The sequence below is a fragment of the Lepidothrix coronata genome, unplaced genomic scaffold (assembly GCF_001604755.1).
Source record: "Lepidothrix coronata isolate B3197 unplaced genomic scaffold, Lepidothrix_coronata-1.0 Scaffold40, whole genome shotgun sequence".
Taxonomy (NCBI): domain Eukaryota; kingdom Metazoa; phylum Chordata; class Aves; order Passeriformes; family Pipridae; genus Lepidothrix; species Lepidothrix coronata.
The window spans coordinates 2,125,773-2,138,994 of NW_016690220.1; positions in this window are offsets into that span (position 1 = coordinate 2,125,773).

The following is a 13,222-nucleotide window of genomic DNA, read 5'->3' on the forward strand; positions in this document are numbered from 1 at the left end:
AAGTAAATATACTTGTGTATATATATATATTTCTATATTCCTGACACCTGTATCTTGATAACTGGACTTTCTCAGAAGGATTGCTTGTGGATATAGATCTCAGTCAGATGAGGCCTGAGAAGCTGAGGCACTGTGTCTGGGATGCAGGCAGGGAGTGCAAGGTGCTGCTATCTGATGGCTGGTACCTGCCAGTGCATCTGCATCTGAGGGGCCATCTCAGCAGTCCAGGTGTGAGGAGCAGAAGATAGTTTCTCCCCACAGCAACCAGTCCCAGAAGTCTGCTCGGAGTTGAAAGTTTGGATCTCCTCGCTAATGACTGGCACCCTGCAAGGTAACAAAGTTTTTCACTTTGTTACCTTGGACTTTCTTCATCAGCCTGCTCTGCTTTTCTCTGTCCTCTCCTTAAGCCCTCCCTGCAAGCGCCACTTCAAATACTTACCAAACTCCAGCATCTAACACCACTCGCAAAAGGCCTTGCCGCTTGACTGGGGTCCCGTCGCTTCCAGTACAAGCCAGAAATCCGTCGGCAAAAGGTTCTGGGAAAAAAAGCAAACCCCCTACCAGTTATAAAAACTATCCCAGCTATTAGTCGGCTTCCAGGCGAAGCCGGTAAATGCACGGAAGGCACCGGTGATGCCGAAGGAGCTGAGCTGCTACTGCGCTAGGCGACGAGCGCAGAGACCCCGGCAGGGAGGAGGGGAAGCCGGGGGCCAGGGGGAAGCCCCCTCTGGAGACACTAACGCTGAGGTGATTGAGGTTGCTCCAGACATCCCGGAGGCGGAGAAGGACCCGCACGATATTTTTCCCTTTCAACTTTTCGGAATAGCCGTGCTCCGCGGCGGCGCGGGCAGGTGCACCGCACCGCGGGGAGCGGGGTCCCGGCTCAGCCCCCGCCGTCGCTCGTCGGACGGGCGGACAGCACCGGCGAGGACGGGCGCTGATCGCCGCGGTCCCGTCCGGCCGATCCCGGTGTTCCCGTGCCCGCCGCCCGCCCCGGGCTCCGGTGCCGCCGGTGCCGCCGCCGCAGCGCCCTCTGCCGCCGGCGGGGGGAGGCGGCGGGCTGGGATCGCGTGCGAGCGGGCAGCCGGCGGCTCGCCCTGTCCCTCGGCCGCCCGCCCGCCACCTGGATCACGAGGGAAGCGGCGCCCGAGCATCCTCCCCACCCCCGGCGCCCTCCGGCCCGTTCCCGCCGCCCGTTCCCGCACCTCCGCCCTGCGCCGCGGCCGGGGGCTTCTCCTCCTCGTCCGCAGAAACTTTGCACCTTCGGGTCGTGGAGGGGACCGTGGGGTAAGTCGCTGCATCCCGAAAGCTCGCGGTGGGCAGCTGAGGCTTCAGCTGTGCGGGGGAACCGGTGGACCGGCGGCTCCGGCCACCTCGCCCCTAAACCAGCACCCTGTCCCCTGGGTGTCGGTAGTCTCGCCGGCCGTGTCGGCGGCTGTGGGACAGTAACCGCGCAGGACGAGCCCCATTTCTTCCACCCGGGCGCCGGTGGTAGTCCGCAGCTCCCAGGCGAGAGCCCCGGGAGATGCCGGTGTCCGCCGACCCTCGGGTGGATGATGCCCGAGGGGTGCCTCGCTGTCCCGAGGGCTGAAGCCGAGACAGCGAAGGGCTCTGCCGTGGCACCTTGGCCACATCCTTTCCACCGACGCCTCGAGAGACCTTCCGAGGGGAAAACAAGTGAAATAAAGTTTCACATCGCCTCTTTCGAGCCTCAAGTGCACTCGCTTGGCACTGAACGGGTTGGGTTAGCTTTGGGGTCAGTCAGTACTTGCCCTGAAAATCATTTTCAGTGTTTTATAAGTTCAGAGACTACAAATCCTTGTTGTGTTTCAGTCTGACACACCAAAGGGCGAAAAAGCAGTGAGGGAAAGACAAGCGTGTGCACGGGCTCCAGTGCTTTATCTGACTTTGCGTTACTTTGTTTAGTAAACAAGAATTCTGTATGTCTCTGGGTGAAGCTGTAGTTTTATGTATTTCTTAAAGAATAATGCAAATAGCATAAGTTATATGAAATAAAAAACTTTATTTTCTGAAAAAGGGCACCAATAGTGCTCGTACGTCATTTAGTGAGCTTCTAGGAGATGGATTATTAAACCAGAACAACAGCAACAAAAAGAAACAAAAACAACCAGAAAAACCCAAGAATATGCTTGATGTTTGTAAGTTCGAGATTTCAAAACGGCAACCGGGACTGGATTTAAATAAAACTGAATGATCTGGTTGGGCTCAGAAGTAATCTGTTGAAAAGAATGTTGATGCATATATGTTTGCAGCAGATAAAATAAAACAGTTCTCCTATATGAACCGTAGAGAGTGTTGTTAACCAGGGCTAAGACTAAATAATTTCATTTAAGGGAGAGACTTAATGACTGACAAGATCGAATTCACTGGCAAGACACTCGGTTAATTTGCAACCAAGAGCAAGAATTTATTTCCTTGAAAAACAAAGCACCTAAAATATTGTAGATATTAAAATCCAGAAAGAGTTACCAGTTAAGTTTTTGGTAGTAACTTTAATGCCGTTGCTCCTGCCGTCATCCCCTGTGAGAGCCCAGGCAGAGACAGTCCTTGCTTTTCACCGCCGCATCCACAGTGTCCCTGCATCAGCATATGTTTGGGACAACCTATTTTTTTGCCGTAGTTGACCATAAAAGTGCATTGGGGTATTCTTCGATCTCGAGGAGAGGACTAGGATTTTAGGGGCTGCGTCAGGCTAGTGTATAAGCATCTCCAGTCTTCAGCTCTGGAAGCACAATGTTCCACAGTCCATGGGATGAAGGTGTACAGAGGGGGAGTGTTTGGGGAAGAGTGGTAGGGAATGAACTCTCATATATGGAAAAGTCAGTTTGTTGTGGTTTCAGGATTTTAATTCCAACTGAGCCATGGGAGGGGGAGTTATGTTATTACCTCAACTTACCATCGATTCAGATTTCTGCCCAGGAATTGTAAGGAGGAAATGCATTGCTAGGCCCTGTTTGCAGTGCGAGTGCTTACAAAAACCAGCCAGCCTGTCTAATATTGATTCATTGGTTTTAATGTATAAATGAATTTAAACTCTAGCAAGGAGGATTTAGCAGTCAGAAATTATTTTTCCACTAGATTTTCCTTTCTGTAGGTGTATCAAAAAATACAATAAAGATGCTTTTGTTACTAGGAACTGCCCATATACAGTTGAACTAGATTGAGAACTTGATATATAGCTTTTGCTGTCATGTATTTAAGGGGGTTGATGCAATATGATACCCCACTAAACATTGGGGCTCTGCTGTTGAATTATCAAGGTCCAGTGCCAAATCGTTCCTTAATATTCCTGGTAATTACTGCTGACTCATGCTGACATGTGAGTTCAATTAGCCCCAATTGGAATGTAAAGGATGTGGGAGTGTCTCTTTGTGCCCAGAGACAGCTAGGACAAAGCAGATTTTGGAGGAAAATTTAAGGAATTGCCAAGTTTGGGTAGGAAGTGTCAGCCAGGGCTTTTTTTTTAACAGTAATGTTTGAATAACCACTGAAGTTAAGTCCCGGGAAGGGGGTGAATTTGGATAACATGGACTTGTCTTCACCATGGAGTAACTGTAGTCCTAACTCAGACATTGCTTCTAATTTGACTCATGTCCACACACACGAACTCATTGCTGAAGAGTGGTGATGTTTTCAATTTAAGTTGGCTTACCCATGAGGAATAAGCTATAGCTCAGATAACCACAATTCATCAGCTGCTAACCCAATCTGCCTGAGCAGCACAAGAGAGATTTTGCTCAACTCTGGCTGCTCCCACTTGAACGGGGTTACCTGGACAGCAGGAAGTGCCTGCCTGATTCCCTGGCACAGGCAGAGCAAAGACATAGTGGGTTTGACCGTGAGATAGGCAACAGGATGTTTACCAACGCGAATGTTCCCACACAGTTACTGCCCAACTGCCATGTTCATGACAGCTCACTGGTGCTGGACACTGTCCCCACATGGCCATGGCAATCAGGACAGGACAACTCTGCAGCAGCCTGGCACTTGCCAGTGCTCAGAATGGGTCACCACTGCAACCACACGTGAAAAGAAAAAAAATGTTTTTGCCCCAGAAATTAATTTCCTGTCAGCTACCAGCTGATATGAGAAGGTGACTTATGTGTCATATTATATGTCAGAGGTATATGCTAATATATATATAAATAAATCCAACCATACTTGGCTAGCAGAAGCAGGAGCTGCTGCTTTTGAGAGAAGCTGTTTTGTTGTTGGCCCTCTATGCAAATTGCTTCTAGAAAACTACAGACCAGGGTTTCTACAAACATTTTGAGGTCAAAGTGAAGGAGGTGAACATGAGAGCAAATATGCAGCCTAAAGTGTACCAAGTGGATGCTTCTCTTTTTAAGAGGAAGCAGACTTCTGGGTCTGCACAAAGAGTGAAAACTTCAAGGTACTTCACAAGGAATTTGACTGAGAGTCAGGAACCAGATGAACATCCTGAGACAAAAATGCTTTAGGAATATGTCTCTGTCAGTCCAGATCTCCCACAGAGCTTTTTTGACAGTCATTTTGGATTTAGTTCAACTTACCTTCCGCACCTTGAACTTTGAGGTTTCTATAGCGAGTTCTGTTTACGTTGTACTGCTGTCAACATGACAAATATGACACAGATAACTGCAGAACTTGAATGGATGGACTTATAGGATTGCACAAGTGGGGTGGACAAAATGATGCCAGCTTAACAATGCCAACTAAATGAACTCCAAATACTTATGAACTCCCAAAGTCCCTAGTGCCAATGTGTGATACAACCATTTCAGCATACAACAGGTAGAACCTGTTCACTCAAGTGCAACCCTCAGGTGCGCAGGTGGGCATCTACAATCATGACAAACCCAGTTTTACCCTTTTAAAACCTTTTTCTGAATCTTATCTTTCCACTCTGATAGGTGCCTTCTGGTATGCAGTGGCAGGGCAACTGCAGGATGGTGGTGTAAAATTGTTCAAGATGGCAGCGCTTAGCAGCCTATGTCAGTGGAAGATCTATTAAAATGAGCATCTACGAACAAAACATTTTGTCTGTACCTGGATACTTGTCGCATGATGGTTGGTTCATACTGTCTGTGGTTTTGAATTAAGGCTGCATCTGCAGGCAATGCATAAATAATTTGCGTGATGCAATCTATTAAGCTGGGGCTGCAGAACATGGTGTTTGCAACCATGCATTTGATCTGTCTTGTAACTGCAGCATTGCCCAGTGCACCAGAGCTATTGCTCTGTATTCGACTGCGATATCTGTGCATGCACTAAATACATTAAATATTTATTCCTTACTCTTAAACTTTATTAGTATTGATGCTAAGTAGTGGTCTTTTCAGTAGGTTTTGCTTGCTGAAAACTTGTGCTAGCACGAAATAAAATTTTGTCACTTGTTGGGACTGTAGGAAAACACTGTTACTGGATTTGTCTCTCTGCTGTAATACTGGAGATGGGATGGAGTGAAGTTGAATACGTGGCAGTTTTGGGGTCATTGTCTCGCTTTCCTGGGCACTGTTTGCTACATTTGGTAGTATACAGATCCCTGGGAGTCACGATGCTAAGTAGCCTCTTGAACTTTTTCCTTTGCTGAAACTCCAAATATTATGCTCTCACCTCTCACTCTGGGCAGCATTGTTTGGAAAGCAGCTCTTCTTGGCCTCCTTTGTCTTTCACAGGGATTTGCTTCTCCAAAATGTGTTTTTCTGATGTCTGAGAACTCCTGATGCACTTGTCAGATTAAGTCTCCCTCTCCTTGTCCTCTGATGAGGAATCCTTCCACAAACATTGTGCTTTCTTGTTTCAGGCCATTTATAGAGAAGCAAAATTTGCTGAGGTTGTTTTGTGGGCAAAGGATACAGGCATAGAGATTTTTGAGGGGTATATTGAGAAGACTATCATTCAGGTTGGGTCTCCACAGGGATCTGTCAGAGCTGTTCCCTATTTTATGACCATCCCAAAGGAGGGGCCAGAGCATGTGGGCATTTAGCCTGCAGAGGTCACCAATCAGAAACAGGTTTCAGGCACTCTGGAAGACGAGTCAAATTCACAGTGATTTTTGACCGTCACAACCTCCAGAAAACCAAGAGGGATGTGAGTCTGTAAGATTTTGTGCAAAGGTTTATTTTCAGTGAACAATAAATCATGTCCTCACATATAGCATGGGTAATGGCTAAGGAGAAAAGGATGTGGAAATTCGGTGGATCACAAACTACACATGAGTCAGTAGCATTGCACTGTTGTAAAAATTGTGTGTAAAAATGGGAGTGTTTTTTCTATGATACATGAGCAATCTTTTAGTCCTGCTCAGCCAAGGTACGTCCTTAGCTTGGACCTCATTTAGGAGCAGGGTACTTGAGAAAGAAATGCAGACAGAATTAAGAGTCCAAGGGAGAGTAAAAGGAATGATCAGATGTCTAGAAAACATCACCTACAAGAAAAAAATTTGAAAAAAAGTTTAGTCTAGAGATAAGAAGAGTAAAGGGAAAGAAGTAAAAAATCATTAGAAATATAGGGTTAACTGCAAAGTTAGTTGAACTTAAACTATTGTTCAAGTTCATGTCAGCTAGGGCAAGAAATTTTGATAGAACTATATGTTGTAAAGAAAAATTGGGTTAAAATACTTAGGAAAAAATTTTTTGATTTTAGTGAAAGCTAAACGCTGGAATAAAATCTCTGAGGTACTCATAGAAACTATACTTCTTCACTAGAAGCAGCTTTGGGGAGTGGTTTAACAGCTGTGTCGTTACAGCTATGATGGCCTAAGCATGTAAAAGACTAGAAAGATGTGTCACTCCTTTATTAAATCAATTGATTTAGCTAGAAAAAACAGACAAGTCTTTCATGCTCACAAGACATTTCTCTGATCTGAAGTCTCTTGAATGGTTTTGGTACAGCTGCTTCTGTGTGAAGGAGGGAATGATGTTCTGTATGATCTCTCGAGGGTCTTTTCAGCCCTATTTGCAAGGATTAACAAAATCTTTCTGTCTTGGGATAGATGGATGTTGAGGGACTGGGGAGGGAAGGCAGGCTATAAAAGCTGATAAAAGAGCTCTCCCCTATTCTGCAATTGAGGAGATGCTCTAAGATTTTCTCTCCATGAAAAATGCCTGTTTTTTACTTTTCAGTAAACTGGTAAATCTTAAACTAGCTTCTCTATTAGTATCTGATGGTCTTGGATGGTAGCAAAGGCTTCATGACAAGTGGTATTGTGACAGGATGTGCTATGATAAAATGTGTGCTTTTTTATCTTGGCAACAAATAAAATTCTGGGACTTTGAAGGCAAGATGTCAAATTTTCCCTCATGTATTGCCCTAATTATATGAAGTGAAATACTTGCAACCATGGCTTTTTAATGAAAATTAATATTTTTTATAATCTAAAAATGTGTGATCAAAAATTTAATGAACATATAGAAATATCACCACTGGGATTATTAATGAGAATTAATTTTTATCTATTAGCTACTTTAGGATAGTAACAGATATAAATAATATTAGAAGAGAGTAGTACTATCGGTAACTTGCATATGTGTTTAAACATTTTTTTTCCTCTGGACATGTCTCTAAAACAGTAAAAACATTTAAAATAAAAAGTTACAGTTGTCAGATACCAAACGAGAAAAGGTAAATATGTCCATAGATGTCAGAAACGTAATGGGAATAGATATCATATTTTGCTTTCAAAGGAGATATTCATGTTTCTGGAGAGAAAAACACGGAATCATAGATCACAGATTGAGTTGGAAGGGACCTTAAAGATCATCTAGTTCCAACCCCACTGCCATGTCTAGGGACACCTTCCACAAGATGAGGTTGCTCAAAGCCCCATCCAGCCTGGCCTTGAACACTTCCAAGGGTGGGGCCCCAAAACCTCCCCAAGCAAACCGGTCCAAGGCCCCCCCAACCCCACCGGAAAAAAATTCCTCCCAAAAACCCAACATAAACATACCCTCTGTCAGTTTAAAACCATTACCCCTTGTCTTATCACTACGTGCCCTTGTAAAAAGTCCCTCTCCAGCTTTCTTGTAGGCCCCCTTTAGATGCTGGAAGGCTGTTGTAAGGTCTCCCAGAAGCCTTCTCTCCACCAGGCTGAACAACCCCAACCCTCTCAGCCTGTGATCATAGAAGAGGTTCTCCAGCACCTAATCTTTGTGGCCTCCCTTGGACTCGCTCCAACAGGTCCGTGTGCTTCTTATTTTGGGGGCCCCAGAGCTGGACACAACACTCCAGGTGGGGTCTCACTACAACAGAGTAGAGGAGAAGAATCACCTCCCTCGACCTGCTGATCACGCTGCTTTTGATGCAGCCCAGGACATGGCTGGCCTTCTGGTCTGTGAGTGCACACTGTTGGGTCATGTTGACCTTCTTTTTCACAAACACCCTGAAGTCCTTCTCTCCAGGGCTGGTCTCAGTCCATTCTGTGCCCAGCCTTTATTTGTGCTTGGGATTGCCCCAAACCACATGCAGGACCTTGCACTCAGCCTTGTTGAACTTTATGAGGTTTGCACAGGCCTTATACATTGATAGTTAAGAACCTGGATTAAATTTGAGTACTTATCCAAACCAAGATGCTCCAGTAGTGCCTTGTCAGCATAGCAGACAAAAGTAGACAGACATTCAACCAGTAATAACTTGTTTGGCTACATTTATAATATCAAAAATAATAGCTACATCAGGTTTTATTTTTACTTTTATTTTCAGATTCAGTATCTGAAAGAATAGGAACTTTTGAGTTTCCATTCTGATTTTCATGTACGTCATTAAACTGAAGACTTGCAAGAACTCAGCAAAAGCTTGACAGCTCGCACGCCAGGCTGGCTTTCAGTGTGTGTTTCCAAACTGTGACCTGCTTCTTTCAAATGCAGTGCTTCTTAGACTGGTAGCAAAAACATTTTAAAAGACTGAATTGCACTGGTAATAATAATAAAAAGATCAATTTAAGCATCAAGCGAACTTAACTTTCAGAGTTCAAGGAGAAAATATTTCATGTTTCATTTCAGTTTTTCTCTGTATTCCCATTTTCCATCTCACGCTTTAAGAAAAATATCTTTTTTTTTTCCCCTGAAAGCTTTTGTCTTTTTTTTTTTTTGTTCCTTTGGATCTTCTGATATCTAAGCTCTGCTGAACCACTGCTAAGAGACTCTTGGCATTTCATCCTCTGTTTCTCTTTTTCTTCCACTGAATAACTGGGGAGGAACAAAACAGAAGAGTAAAGCCAGGAGAAGAATAGTGTTGCACCTTCCCAATAAGCTGATGATACATCTAGGTTTATCATTAGTTTTCCTCCCTGCTTTCCTGTCCTACATACACACATTTCATAATAGCTTTTATAGCAATGAAGGCCATTTTGCTGGCCTTAGATCCAAACCTCTTTTGCTTCTTTTCTTAGGGAAAATGCTATGCTGTGTTCTCCCGGTATCACAGAGGCTCCTATGAGAACAGGCTGTGTCTCTGAGCCAAAGACAGCCACTTTTGTCTTTTTCCACACTGTCTCTAGTGATACAGAAAGAAATGCAAATATATGATCTATATATATGGAAAAATATATATTCAAAAGATATGAGCTGTCACATATTTTGACTTCTGTTCTGCACTGGAGTGCAACTAAAATCTTTTAAGAAGCCTTGTGTGGAAAAGAAGAGAGAAACCAGGGCAATGAGAGTGCAGTTATGGTATATGGCAGACTTTTTTGAAAGACTTGGAATTGGATCTTGGCACACTTGCAAAAGAGGATCACCAACTTACTGGCTACTGTGGAGAGTCTCCCTGACTTTGATAAGCCATCCTTTCTTGATAAAAATTCCATTTAAGTTAGTTCCATTTTGGCTTTATACTAGAAAACTCCTAAAAATGATACCTAGTGTTTCTGTCCTTCTGTCTCATCTATTCAATCCTCTAATCTATCTGTAGCCTCTCTTTGTATAACTCAGGGTTTCCCATCATGCTATTAGCATTTACTCCAAAATTGCACCACTGTGGTGGGTTGACCTTGGCTGGATGCTAGGTACCCACCAAAGCTGCTCCATCACTCCCCTCCACAACTGGACCAAGAAGAGAAAGTATAACAAAAGGCTCATGAGTTAAGGGCGGGGAGAGATCACTCACCAATTATTGTCACAGGCAAAACAGATTAGACTTTGGATATTAATTGAACTTATTACCAATCAAAATCAGAGTAGAATAATGAGAAGTAAAACAAATCTTAAAAACACCTTCTCCACACTCCTCCCTCCTTCCCCCTCCACCCCTGCAGTACAGGGAGATGGGGAATGGGGGTTATGGTCAGTTCATCACGAGTTGTTTCAGCTGCTGCTGCTAAGGGAGGGGAGTCTTTCCCCTTCTCCAGCATGGGGGTCCCTCCCATGAGAGACAGTTCTTCATGAACTTCTCCAGCATGAGTCCTTCCCACAGGCTGCCGTTCTTCATGAACTGCTCCAATGTGTATCCTTTTCCATGGAGTAGAGCCTACTCTAGCACAAGTTTCCCATGGGGTCACAGCCTCCTTCTGACATTCACCTGCTCAGGCATGGGTCTCCTCCATGGGTTGCAGGGGGACAGCTGCCTCACCGTGGTCTGCAGGGGAATCTCAGCTCCAGTGCCTGAAGCACCTCCTTCCCCTCTTCTGCACTGACCTTTGTGTCTGAATAGTTGTTCCTCTCACATATTCTCAATCCACTCTTCTCTGGCTTCAATTTCTCCTGCACAATAACTTTCTTTCCTTCTTAAATATGTTATTACAGAGACACTACTACCATATTTGATTGGCTTGGCCTTGGCCAGCAGTGTGTCCATCCTGGAGCTGGCTGGCATTGGCTCTGCCAGACGGGGGGGAAGCTTCTGGCAGGTTCTCACAGAAGCCACCTCTGTAGCCCCCCCACTACCAAAAGCTGGCCACATAAACCTAACACAACCACACTTCTAGTCTGGCCTTGTGGATGCAGGATGATAAATAGTGTTGTCAAAGACCATTGCTCTAATATTTCAAGAGAACCCTAAACTCTAGACAGTTGAAGTCTGATGAAATGACAAGCAGTGCATTAAAATGTAGGTGGTTGGGAAAGTAACACCAGGAATGCTAGTGAACTTACAAGAGAGTTTGGAGGACCAGCATAGCTTCATAATTCATAGTTGCATTTGCAACCCGTGGCTGGTTCTGCAACTCAAAGTAACATTTCTAATTCAACCCATCACAGTGATGTATGGGTGCTGAAACATATACCACCTTATGGAGGAACAGGGGAATGGGGCATGAGGATAAAGCAACCCAAGAAGCACTCAATGCACAACCACATGTGTCTTGTGAAAAAAAGTGACACAACTCTTTCAGAGTGATACTGTTATCCCTTTTATCTAAGGATATTTATCCCTCAGAGTCATAGAGTATTGTAGGCAAGCTAATAAACTACATAAACTTGGTTTACTAAATAGCTCTAGCAGCCTTGTCATGGCAGCACAGAGCTAAATTCTGGCAACACCTATCTGAGAAATTATGTATACACTTGGCAAGCATACTTGAGTTGTTCACCTGTACTGAGCTCTGTGTTTCCAGCATAAAGCTGCTCCCAGATCCTGAATTAGCTGTAGGTGGAAGACAGCTGAACTGAGGCCCTGTTACACTACACATTCATGGCAGAAATATTTCATTGACCCATCTTACTGGGTTTAGTCAGATTTGTTATGGAAATGATGCATATGCTTTCACAATGTCTGCTTTTCTTGTGACCTGTTAGTCAGGTTTCAATAAACAGAACAGAAGGACAGAGATCTCAAAGATATTATGTTCCTGAGAGACAAAGTGAAACATGCTATGCTAATATCCCTACTAAGGGCAGGATTGCAATGTGAGATTGACTGTCTTGTTAATCATCAAATAATCCATATGGTTCAGACAATAACCTAAATGCCTCAGCTGTAGCAAAACTTTTCATCACTGCTCACACCTTACTATGGAAAGGGTAGCCCAGCCACTGTGGCAATCCTGTATTTTCCTCAGAAGGTCTGGGGCAAAGACACTGGAGGACCAAAGTCAAGCCTGGTAGAAGAGATACCACTCTACTAACTACAAAGTATTGTACCAGACATATGCCCAATCTTTTTGTGCGTGTGTGTTTTATATGTGTTATGGTCTGTATCCTTCCTTAAGTGACACAGCACATGTTAGAAGTTCTAAAAACAGCTGTATTTTTCAAACATTACTTTAAAAAACTCAACAAACTTGCATCTAAGCTTTTTTAAGAAGTTATTTATTTACATCCTCAAAGCTCAAAAAAGGTGTCCTTGAACTTAATTTCAGGCTTTCTTATATAAACATATAAAGAAAGGAGGGCTGATGAGACAATTTAGTCACCTAATGAACTTGTTTGTGAAGGAAGAATAGTGATTGAAATTATTGTTCTGCTTAAGATTCCTGAAAGTGTAGCTGCATACCCATCCTGCAGCAAAGGTCTGCCATATTCCAAAATCAAGCACTTGCAAATTAGGAAGCCTGGGAGTTAAAGATGAAATGTGAAATCATACATACATATATTCATAAAATGTTTAAATTAATAAAGATCATCAAGTCCAACTGTTAAATTTCTTCACCTATGTGGACAGGCACTAAGCTTGATCTCATACTAAAATAGAAGTTGCATATTTTGTTTTTATTATCCTCATTCAGCTTGTAGTTCCAGCTCTGTACTACACACTATTCAAATCCTGTGCAAACACAGTACTATTAATTTTGTCACAGACTGTCCTGTGATAATTGTGACTTTAGTATTTAAGTACATCAAAACCACAGCTGAATTAATCTTTATTATACTGCTGAGACATATGGTCTTATTAGTAGAGATAAATCTGAAAGACATATTCTCATTTACTGAATGCCAGGCACTCAGGAGATGATTTTTCAGAAGACGCAGCCTTCGGTGTACACTCATTCAGAGCTCAGTGCTGGTTGCCTCCAGCTGCAGTACTGAGTGCTCATCACTTTTAGAACAGACCAAGGCTCCCAGAAAACGAGGGCTGGTGCCTCTGATGTCACTAGCTGTAGTCGCGTGCCTCACATCACGCAGCCCTCATTCCTACAGCTCCTGCATAGCCCTGATTCCTTCCCTAAGCTCTCTAAGCAGGGCAGGAGTAGGGCTCTGCATGCTCAGATTTCTTCTTGTAATGCAGGCAGCAAGGGCAAAGGAGCCACAGGAGACGTGGGAAGGTGATTGCAGTAAGGAGGTGTTGG